Below are 12,676 nucleotides of genomic sequence, written 5' to 3'. Positions count from 1 at the left end.
GAAACTAGAAATTTAATTCGTCATGGGGATGAATTAGGTGGTCTGTTTTCAATTTTATGATCATTAAAGAGTCAACAACAACAAAAAATGGAAAAAAATTGTTGGAGACTCCCGGACTCGAACCAGGGACCTCGAGGTCGGAAGTCAAGTGCGTTACCGATATACCAAAACATTTCCCATAGCGATTACACGTAAACGGAAAATGGAATTCTCAAATCCCACATTGTAAGTGAAATATGAGCATGATCTTGGCATCTGATCGAAAAATAAAGGGCACACTTACGATAGCTTATTGTCTCAGCTACAACATACTCAAAGCTCAGCGTAAACAAAGATAAAACGACGGAGATATTGCTCGCGAAAGATGAGAATGTAGAATCCAGTTTTGAGAAAAAGTCATGTCCCATAGAGAATACACGCAAAATGTGAAAAATTGACATGCCTCCTTTAATTGCAAAAATACGCCATGATGCCATTGTCAAAATGAAATATCGTGATAGTGATACTGCATTTGTAGAGAATATTCTCAGGTAGAACATATCAAAATCTGAAAGAAAATTGATCAATATTTACAGAGATACAATCAATTTTACAAAAATATGCTGACGTCATAATATGCAAATTGAAATTTTGAGTTCGGAGGCCATTATGATGACGTCATGAGTTAATTGAGGGTCAAATGAGACATGAAATCATATCTCCAACTCATGCTTTTTCCAACCATGATATAAAAGTTGGGGTCAATTGACCATCTGAAGAGCTATTTTGATTTTTAAAATGGGATGTTTTTGATCAAATTTGCATTATATTGCCCATAGCAGTACGCGCGGATTTTGAACTTTGACGCGCGCTCACGGCCTTATGAAACGTCAAGAGTGACTGAAATTAATGTAAATTTATGGTAAGATGAATCTAAATCATGTAAAAAAATCATGTTTAAAAGATACAAGGCTGCACAAACTCCAGCATGTACATCATATTCTGAACCATTTGGTACTCAAATCTCAATTCATTAGTAGGACACTCTTAAATTTGGCCAGTGGTGGTGTCGATGGTGATGTTTGGAAGACCGTGCAACAGGGAGACGTATGGGGAGTTCTACATAGCTACTGTACAGTAAAGATGCGGAGGATGGGACGCTAGCTGCTCATGTGGAGAACTGGGCAACACTCGTTCAGAATTATGTTGTCCATGTACATGTGTACAAATGATGCACAGGTTTGAGTGCGTCGGTAGGGATTGTGTGCACAAGGTACCTTTGAATAGTTTTAGACCAAATTCAAAGGTATCGCATGCACACAATTCCACCGACCAACGAATTAAACCTGTGCATCATCTGTTTTATAAGATGGGGCCCCCAAAATTGTCAAAAATACAACATTTTGTTATTTTACAGATTTACCGGATGCATGGCAAAATCATGTGTCCGTTTTTTTTTTTTTTACCGGACGCATGATTATTAACTTATCATGAAATTTAAAAAAAAAATTAAAAAAAATTGTCAGTGCACATTAAACTGTGAACTTAAAAAAAAAAAAAAAAAATAGAATTTTAAATTTTTTTTAAACAGATTATAATTATCAAAAAACATGAAAAAACAAATAATTATCACCAAAAAAATATAAAAAAAATCATTAAAAAAAAAATTATATTTAAAAAAAATTATTGAAACTAGAAATTTAATTCGTCATGGGGATGAATTAGGTGGTCTGTTTTCAATTTTATGATCATTAAAGAGTCAACAACAACAAAAAATGGAAAAAAATTGTTGGAGACTCCCGGACTCGAACCAGGGACCTCGAGGTCGGAAGTCAAGTGCGTTACCGATATACCAAAACATTTCCCATAGCGATTACACGTAAACGGAAAATGGAATTCTCAAATCCCACATTGTAAGTGAAATATGAGCATGATCTTGGCATCTGATCGAAAAATAAAGGGCACACTTACGATAGCTTATTGTCTCAGCTACAACATACTCAAAGCTCAGCGTAAACAAAGATAAAACGACGGAGATATTGCTCGCGAAAGATGAGAATGTAGAATCCAGTTTTGAGAAAAAGTCATGTCCCATAGAGAATACACGCAAAATGTGAAAAATTGACATGCCTCCTTTAATTGCAAAAATACGCCATGATGCCATTGTCAAAATGAAATATCGTGATAGTGATACTGCATTTGTAGAGAATATTCTCAGGTAGAACATATCAAAATCTGAAAGAAAATTGATCAATATTTACAGAGATACAATCAATTTTACAAAAATATGCTGACGTCATAATATGCAAATTGAAATTTTGAGTTCGGAGGCCATTATGATGACGTCATGAGTTAATTGAGGGTCAAATGAGACATGAAATCATATCTCCAACTCATGCTTTTTCCAACCATGATATAAAAGTTGGGGTCAATTGACCATCTGAAGAGCTATTTTGATTTTTAAAATGGGATGTTTTTGATCAAATTTGCATTATATTGCCCATAGCAGTACGCGCGGATTTTGAACTTTGACGCGCGCTCACGGCCTTATGAAACGTCAAGAGTGACTGAAATTAATGTAAATTTATGGTAAGATGAATCTAAATCATGTAAAAAAAAATGAATTTGACCTTTTCCGCGCGTTGACACGTACGGACGGAAAATTTTGAAATGCTTAAAATGACCTGATTCGTACTCTCCTTTAATAGTTAAGTGATTTTGAGCATTTTTAAATTTTGACGCACGCGTACGCCCGCGTCGTGACCTTTATGTGACCTTCGATGACATGACCTGTTGCCCCTTGACCTGAAGTATATGTGATATGAATATGAATGACCTTTGCTTATGCATCACGAAGATATGATGGATAACGTGATTTCACAAAATGGCGCCTGGATGACGTCACGATGACCTGATGACCTTGAAAATGTTCCTGTCACGTCTCATGACAATGACCTATGACTGTGTCAAAATTGAAAGAAATTAACACAACCGATCTTGAGTTAACCGATAAACAAAAAACGGGAAGAAATAAAAATAAAGAATAATAAATAAATAAATAAAGAAAATTCTGACGAAAACAATAGGTGATCTGTCGAAAACGACAGACCACCTAAAAAGAAAAAAAAAAGGATATCGGTGGTATCGATCGCTGATATCGGTGGTATCGATCGCTGATATCGGTGGTATCGATCGCCGATATCGCGTGCATCCAGTAAAAATAATTACATGGTAATTGACCAATCAGATTGCAGGGATTCTTCTACCCATCTTATAATAAGTGTTGTGTTTTATCTTGCATTTCCGTGATAATATGCTCCCTTTTTAATAAGAAACTTAGCTGAAAATATAATTGGTACACCAAGACAAACACTTAGAATTAACTATAAACTTTTCCTATTCCCTTTATTTCCCCATATTCTATTATTCTCTGTCTGTCTCAACTGTATTCTTCTTCCAGTCCTTTACAATACTTTTTTGTACTCGTCTTTGTCTCTGTAAAGGAATACTTTACTTTCGTTCTTTTGTACTCTCTCTCTCTCTCTCCTTCCTATTCTATGGCCTTTGTCTATAGAGGTGATTCTCCACTTTCTTATTATCTAGTTTCAGAAGTTCACCCTTCATCCATATTCTTTCTCTTTCTATCTTTTCTCTTTCTCTACTCTTCTCTCTCTCTCTCTCTCTGTCCCATCCATATCTATATCTCTCTCTCTCCACCCAGTTACCAAAGACATCGACCCATATTACAATCCTCATCTTTTCTTCTTTCTTTCTCTTTTTATCTCTTCAGCTCCAAGTGAAGGTCAGCAGTCCCATCACACACAGCATTTTTTTGATACTGCCAACTACACCCTACCACAGAAAAATGGCAACGAGACGGTGAAACGAGGGATCGAAGGCCCTCATAGGGGACTACTTCGTCAGGAAAGAACGAGCTGCTAGAGTGAGTGGTATACATGTAGCTATTCATTGTGACCCATAAAGAGAAATGGATCCAAGATTTTGTTAAAGAGGGGCACAGTATATTTTAAATACACTGACAATTAAGCTTTAAAAAAGGTCATCTGATAAGCAACAACAACAAAAGAGAGGGGGAGCACATTTTTGGTCTTGTGTACTTAAGATATAGCACCTGGCTCTCAAATAGGGGGGGGGGGGGGGGGGGGGGTGAACGTGCTTATTTTAGCTCTTGTAGGTTGTGCTTGTTTTAGCTTTTGTAGGTTGTGCCAATTTTATCTTTAGACATGAGATTGTGTCGTTAGTTCTCTTTCTAGTTTAATAGTACTTTTACAAAAAGCAGTTTAGATCAATTACCCACACCCTGCCTTGTGCTGTACAGTGCATATTGAGAGTTGAATATAAATTTGTCAGTTTCTTTTTTTCTTCTTTTTTCTTCAGAAAATTGTGGAGAAAGTGGTGGACTTATATGACAGTTTCATGAACTCAACCAATGATAATTTTACATTCACCAAGCTCTCTCAGCTCAATGAAAGTGTGTACAGAGATTCTGATTTTTCCGACTCGCTTTCCAAAGACATCACATTTAATTCGTATTTAGTTTTATGACATTTTCTGATTTATTAATGTATCACAACGTACAATGCTGTTGGGTACATCTTTTAGACTATAGGCATGTTCAAGCGACACTTTTTCACCCTAGAAACATGGTTTTCAAAGACGTTTAGTTAAAAACACGGTTGTGTTCAAGCAATTTTTTGTAGGTCGTAAAAATAAATGTGTTTAAAAACGCAAACATGAAACGCTGAAAAAGATGCGTTTTGTAGTGTGATTCTGCAGAATCACGCTCGCTAAAAATTGCTTGAACAAACAGAGATCTCAATCATGACTCTATAATGTCATTATTGTGGCCTGCTTCTGCATGGTTTGACTGACAGTTGACCATAAACAAATTCAGAAAGCGTGCGGCAAAGTTGACCTATACTTCCTGGGTCAAACTACAGTGTGATGAGCAGTGCCTGGGCTTGAAATGAGCGAGAATCAGCATTGATAAAAATCGCTTGAACGCTCTCCCGCAGTAACAGTGTTTTTAACAGCGTTTTGATTTGTGATTGATTTTTGTGATTCTAGCTTCAAAACATCGCTTGAACGTACCTTTACATGCCTGTACCTGTCCATGTGCTCATCATAAAATTATTAAATGTAACAGAAAAATGTGTATTTTATTGATTGCTGAATTGATACTATTGTTGGGAAATGAAGAGGCACTTTAATACAGAAAAGTCAATCTTGACACAGCTGATCACTGTATGATATTGATCACTGGGCCAAATCATACAGTTTTGCAGTGTAAAATTAGAAATACATGTAGATACAATCTATTAGTGGCGTTTATATATACTTTATTTTATTTGTTATTATTTTACTTTAGTTTATTTATTGAACATACACATGCACACAACAAATTTAGGCTCAATACAATAGATCAATCTTTGGTTCATCTGAAAAATATGATATAATATAAGATATGTAAATTACAAAGAGGTACAATTGATGAAATACCCAAGTCAGACTTAATTAGCACAATTGATAATTCTTTGGTTGACTGTTGAACAGCGTCTGGACAACATTGTATATCATTTGATGTTTGCATAAGGAAGACCTTTCAAAAATGCATAGATGATAGACTATGAGAAAAAAACACTTACACTGTATATTCTATGATCTGTATTCCTATAAAAAGAGGTCTTTCATCTTTCACATAAGAACAAGGTGTTATAAATGTCCTCCATCTTTTAGACTTACATGTACATGTACATGCCTGTCCATATGCTCATCTTAAAATGATAAAATATGTAACAGAAATTTGTTAATGTTATTGATTGCTGAACAGTCACAAATAGATACTATTAAATTACAAACACTTGTAAACCCAATTCACTCTTAGCACAGTTGATCATTCTTTGGATGATTGCTGAATAACATCTGAACAAAATCATATTAGATTACAAGTGAATATGAGTGCTTAAATATAAACAAAGTTGATTGTTATGTTGATAATCCCAAAACAAGCAAAAATCAAATACTGTAAAAGTACAAGGTGGGGATATTGTTGAAATACAAACACTTGTAAACCAAATTCACTCTTAGCACAGTTGATCATTCTTTGGATGACTGCTGAATAACATCTGAACAAAATCATATTAGATTACAAATGAATATGAGTGCTTAAATATAAACAAAGTTGATAGTTATGTTGATACACCCAAAACAAAACAAAAATCAAATACTGTCGAAGTACAAGGTGGGGAAATTGTTGAAATACAAAAACATGTAAACCAAATTCACTCTTAGCACAGTTGATCATTCTTTGGATGACTGCTGAATAACATCTGAACAACATCATATAAGATTATACATTTATATGATCTGTTGAAGATTAACACACATAGCAAATTCATCCTCTGATCAACAAAATTGTTCAGTCTATTATGTTGTCTTTAAAAAAGGTACTTGGATTGATCTTATCCACAAAAGCAAATGGTCAGATAAAATTTGTTACAAACTACTTATTTCCATATAGAATCCTAAATGTCGTTCTTGTAACTCCATAATCAGCCTTGTTTCAAGATGTTTGCAAAAGAAAGACCTTTTAAAAATATATAGATGATAGACTGTGACAAAAATATGAACGTTCTGTGATCTGTTTACCCCAAAAATTAAGTTAGCAAAAGGAAGACCTTTAAAAAATGCATACATTTGTAGATGATAGACTGAGAAAAGTACTAACACTGATTGATAAACTGATTGATACTTCATAATCGATATTGGCAATATCGATATTACCAATTAGGTAATACCAATAGATATCGATATTACCAATTAGGTATATTCTATTCTCAATTGAATTAACTTCATCACATTGATCATTTGAAGTGTATTCAAGAGTAACATTTAAAGTGACACAGGCTCGTACACATATATATACTAAATATGTATACTGTTTCTTGGTTAGTAATCATAGTTTCTTGGTTAGTAATCAATATATCTATTGCTTAAACGTGAATGTAATTGTAACATGATCAGACAAAATAATCTATTGGTTAATAATGACAAAAGGAAAATAGAAATCACAAAAATGATGTGCATCGTCTTAATTTGCTTAACAAATCATGATAAATGTATTTTTCTGTCACACGTGTAAAGTAATTATGAATATGCATGAGATGATTGGTTTCAATTGGCCCTATTAGACTTTAATGGGATTTCCTGTGGCAGACCTACCGCAGACTGTTCCTGTGGCGTACTGAAAGTCTGCGGCAGGTCTGCGGCAGGTCTGCGGCAGGTCTGCGGCATACTTTTCACTTTCCTATGATTGCATGCATTTGACGATTAGGAAAACAACACATATACAGGAGAGTATGGTGAAAGCATCATTGCTATAGGGTGTAGCCAAAATGTTGTTGTCATTTGGATCTATTGCTGGCGTATCAGCTGGTTCAATCAGGGTCATAAAGACAACTAGCATTCCACAAAGCTTATACAAGTACTCCATTGATCTTCTTAATCACTATTGTACAATGTCAGTTCCAAATCGTTCAAACTGTAATCAAAACAGAGAGAAAATAACATATTGTTAAAGAACAACTAATGCTTCTCGTGTCACATTAAATAAATACATGTATGACCTCACTATTAAAGTTACAGTTGTCTTGTGTAATTTCTTTGCATAATAACTATTTAGCTCCATAATTACACTAAAGTATGTAAGCTGAATAATCAACTGCTTTATTAAAAATAGCACTTTATACATTTCTTTACATGTACACATTGTATTTTCTTTAAGAACCTAAAGCTTATTTCATTTTACTTGTAACCTAAAACATCAGTAAACAACCTACCGGTAATACTTAATGGAAAAACCTAAAAACCACTTGATCTGCAATAATCTAATCTCTTCAAACTAGTAAGACCTCAACTTAGCTTAATTCGCATTGATTTAAATAAATATGGTTGCACATGAATATATCCATATTTTCATTTACTTTTTAAACATCTTTAACTAGATTTTTGCGCTATTGTTTTACAATGCATTTGAGCCAAACTAATTAAAGACCCGTTCTCACTCACTTCAAAATGACCGCCATGTACAACTACATGTAATATGTGGAACAATTTTGGAGATTACTTTTTAAGGGAACCTCATTACATCATATATGCGAGGTGTCATATGAAACGGAGTTACATTTCCTACAAGCTGATATATCATTTGACAGGTTTGAGGATAATTTGCATAACAATTTTGAGCCAAAAATCTGAATTTTTACAAGTTCTTCAGAAAATATGAATTGCCCCAAAATACGTATTTTTCCACATTTATAAAATTATGATGATTACTGACTTGGAACCTTTTGAAAAAACTGCCCATAAGTACGGTTAATATTATATCAAAATTCCAATTTCATTGCTTTGTTTAACAACAAAGTTATATGGCCCTAAAGTTGACACTTTGATATTAGCTTTAAGGGATTCTGTAACTTTGTCTGAGATTCTGAAATAAAATTCTGGATTTAGCTCATGATGCAATGATAATTGTAAACCTTTAGGTCAGTCAGGAACCCCATGACTTTTACAAGCCGATCGCCTGTCTGATTATCAAGATATTTATGATTGGAATTACAAATTTTGAAAAACGTTCGCCTGACAGTTTTCATAACACTACAGTCTATTGGGGAAAACGAGTATGGTAAAACCGGTCACTCAAAGATTTTTACTTTTTTGAGGCACTTCTTGATCATTTTGAAGCGCAATTTTTTTAGGGCTTCAATATTACACCATATCACAGACACTGATAATACGTAGGGCCGTGTATCTCAGATTTAACATTGTTAAACGATCCCTTTAAACTGCAATTTTATTGTCAAATTATACATCCCAATAAACAAATTGACATGAAAATCACGGTATCGACTAGAACAAATTTACATCCTTCAAACACTTGACATTTACGTGATTGTGTTAACACGTTTTTTGCACTAGGTCACTTAAAAAACATGTACACTAAATCACGCAATCGTCACTGGAATATCACCATTATAACGTGATTATATCCCTAACTTGGGAGACCATAGTTTGTGAACCTAATACTCCCGTTTTTGTTTGGTTATGAAATTACATCTTCATAAACAAAATTATCACATCCTTTAGAAGTTTTAGAATCGCGTCACAGAAACATGTGAAGCGTTAGTGATAGTTTTAGTCAAAAAATCTGCGTGAAATTCATGTGAATGTTAAGAGGCTGACTTGGGATGAATCATGTTCTTCATTCACGTTGAATTTACATCGAAGAGGAAATATGTAATTACTGTAACCCGCTTTCAACCTAATAATTACGCAAATGTTACACAATAAATGAACCAAAATAATGACGTTCTCATCCCGTTTCTTAACATCTGTTTCACTGATGTTATACTGGAAAATTATACTTTTCTTCTGGAAGTTGGTTTCATTGTGAATATATATGTTCAGGATATTGGATCTATAAACATGGTGAATTGGAATATACAGAATAAGATACACTGTAGGCAAATAAAATCTGGGTTTTCTATACACACACTTTTAGAACACGCACAGCGGGATTTGATTTTCCTGCCACTCCCCTAACCCCCAATCATGACGACTTTCGCTCCGGAGGTTGACAGTTTCAACCTGGACGAGGAGTTTCGGACAGTCATGTATGGCAAGAAACGCCATAATAAACGAAAACGTGAAGGAAGTCTGACTGTAGAATCCATCTCTCTCAGAACGGACCCCTCATCCAGTTCAGATTCAGACACATCACAAAATACTGACTACAAAACCCCCTCCTCTAACCGAAGCACTTCCATCCATAGCACTCAACATTTGAAAACCCTAATGGTCTCAATAGACAAGACAAAAATCTTAAAGAACGTAACCGCTAAAGCAATAGAGTTAGAGTACAAAAGAAAATTGTGGGAGTAAAAGGTGTCATTTCAGGAATCTACCTTTTTAAGAATGAATTATTATCATGCTTTGTTACTGTATCTATAATTTCAATTGAAATTGTATATGTTTTACAACTTGTAATATATGAATAAAATCTTGAACCATTATTGTTGTATCATTATTTAAGAATGAAGTATAATGTTTATCTATCTAGTTACTGTTGTACTATTTTAGTTAAGATCTTGTCAGAATCTTGTCAGATCTTATCCTGGCTATGCCACTGAGACATTAAAGGTAATACAAAGTTTTGGGAAATTTTGAAATCGGGTGGATAGTGATTCTTTACCATTTGGATATATTTGGATGCCCCTGTGGATGTATTATAAGCACTAGAAAAATGAGCCCCTAAAACACTTATGCTTTCGAGAAAAATTGAATATAAAAATTTACCAGTGCTCCCGGTAAATTTTGATAAATTGCAAATAGCGCCTATACGGCCGTACAATGTTAGCTGCGACCATGAAAATCTCAGAATATGTAGTTGTGATATATAATTTCCAAACGGGAAGAGCTAATCGGTCGACTTTAGTCAAGAAACATTGTTTTAGCTTAATTAATATTTTGACCTTGAGAGGGAGTTATACAACATAAAGAGTTTATTATTTACAATTTCAAAACTTTAGACTCGTTTTCAACCGCGACAACGATCACTTAATATTGTAGAATCGCATTTGCTTCCATTATTTTCATTTGAACCAAATTCATGACCCCATACCAAAACTTTGTATTACCTTTAAGTAGAACAAGCAGGCCCATTATCATAGTCATATTCAGGGGCGGATCCAGGAATTTCTTCCCGGGGGGGGGGGGGGGGGGGGGAACACATGAGGGGCACACGGGGGTAAGAGAACATATATATATATTTTTGTTTTAGTCCGCCACAAAATCGCAACGACTCAGCCAGCCGCTGAATAAGCAGGGGGGGGGGGGGGGGGGGGGGTTAGAGGAATTTTTTTTTTGGGGGGGTCCCCCAAAAATTGCACTGTACTGTTTTTCAGTGCATTTTTGGGGCTGGTTTTAACATAATTATTTGGGCCGGGGGGGGGGGGGGGTCATGTGCCCCCTGTCCCCCCCCCCCTGGATCCGTCCCTGATATTTAAGGAGTGAGTTTGCTATTTTAGAAACTAGTAATTGTGTACATGACAATAATTTTTTTGTGGAAAGTATAGTTTTTAATAGGATCTACATGTATGGACCTACAAATTATTTCGCCTTAGCAATAGCCAGTGCCAGAAGTCAAGGATCAGGCCCCCAAAAGCTCTTCAATTTAGCCAACAAAGAGTTTCGTTTTTCCAGGAATTATCATACCTCATGATGCTAGTAATAATAGTAATTAACCTAACTTTATTTATCCACAATCTTTTTTTAAAAACATTCCTAACATCGAAAACAAACCGAGTTGGACCGGACCATAAGCCTAGTTACTGCCCCAAGAGGGATGGGGTGGGGAGGGGACACTTTAAATTTGTGTTTTGTTTTGGGGGATAGAGGGCTTGAACACTTTCGGACCTTGAAGGTTTTTGCGTCACATAGAGTACAAAGAGGTAATGCAATCTGAATATGAACCTAACATTTACCGTCTTTTATGTTGGGGTTTGGGGGTGGTGGTGTGGTAATGGGGGGGGGGGGGGGATAAAGTCTAGTGCAACAAAATAAAATAAAAAATGCAGTGAGAAATTTTGTTTTATTTTTGGAGTGGCCATATCTAACTCTCATAGCAACAAGGGGGCAGGATATAATGACGAATACAGATCAAACACGGGCTCAAGAGCGGTTATGAAGACCTAATGATAAGTGACCAAAGAGTTTAAATAGTATGAACTACTTTAACAAAAATTGTTAGTAATAATAATATGTACTTGCACCAAAGGTATACTGCAGCCAAATGGGGCAGGGTGGTCGGACTGATGGGAAGGGTGGGGGGGGGGGGTGTGGGTGGGGTGACGGGTCGCGTACATTATTGGGGCACGCTTTTTTTCTTTATTTGTTCTGAAATGTATGTTTTCAATAAACGATTTCAACAATTATTTGGGGCCATTTGTTGTTCCCCCCCCTAGTTACGCCAAAGCTGTGGGGGCACCCCCATCCAATATTTCCCTTTCTTATTAACATTTTGTTTGCTTATTTAATTTTTATGAACAGCAACCCTCTTTCAGTATTATGAATAGCGAGTCTCTTCTTTGATTACGAATAGCGGTCCTTATGAATAATGACCTTCTCGTATTATGAATAGCAATCCTTTTCTCATATTATGAATAACGACCCCAATTTTGTATCATGAATAGCGACCCTCTTCTCGAGGGGGTAGAGTAAAAGTTCTGAATTACACCATGCACTTAAAGTATTCATTGATTTAAAAAAATAATTTACATTATTTTCATTATTGCAAAGTTGAAACTTTGATTTGACAAGGTTATCAAAATTCAATGCTTGGAAACATTCGAAGTAATGATTATCAAATTATAAAATGCTTAAATACAGCCCCGGCATAGCACCTGAAGAGCTCTCCGAACGCTGCTGAGATGTGTGAGATCACAATATGGACATGATTTGCACAAGCAGACGATGTCCCATGACATCTCACACATTTGCAGTGCCTGTGTTCTTCTCTTGAGTTCTTTCTCTTACTTCACTACCGGCGGGCTAAATGTATAATCTAATCCCTCACTCTAAACCCTGCGCATGGTTATAATTTTTAATGACAAATGCAGCA

At 35.4% G+C, this 12,676-nt stretch overlaps 1 protein-coding gene across 1 annotated transcript in view; it reads left to right on the top strand.

Moving 5' to 3' along the window:
- The first annotated feature begins 4,507 nt into the window (after positions 1-4,507).
- The window catches only part of LOC115918576 (voltage-dependent calcium channel subunit alpha-2/delta-3-like), a 31,982-nt gene continuing 23,813 nt past the window's right edge, over positions 4,508-12,676 (top strand). The window contains exon 1 of the mRNA XM_030983509.1: positions 4,508-4,529. The gene's annotated coding sequence lies outside the window, so the exon portion shown is untranslated. The remainder of the gene's footprint in view (positions 4,530-12,676) is intronic.

This window comes from Strongylocentrotus purpuratus, unplaced genomic scaffold (assembly GCF_000002235.5).
Source record: "Strongylocentrotus purpuratus isolate Spur 01 unplaced genomic scaffold, Spur_5.0 spur5_scaffold_13, whole genome shotgun sequence".
NCBI classification, from domain to species: domain Eukaryota; kingdom Metazoa; phylum Echinodermata; class Echinoidea; order Camarodonta; family Strongylocentrotidae; genus Strongylocentrotus; species Strongylocentrotus purpuratus.
The sequence above is the reverse complement of the archived record's forward strand: the minus strand, read 5'-3'. Positions and strand labels throughout refer to the sequence as shown.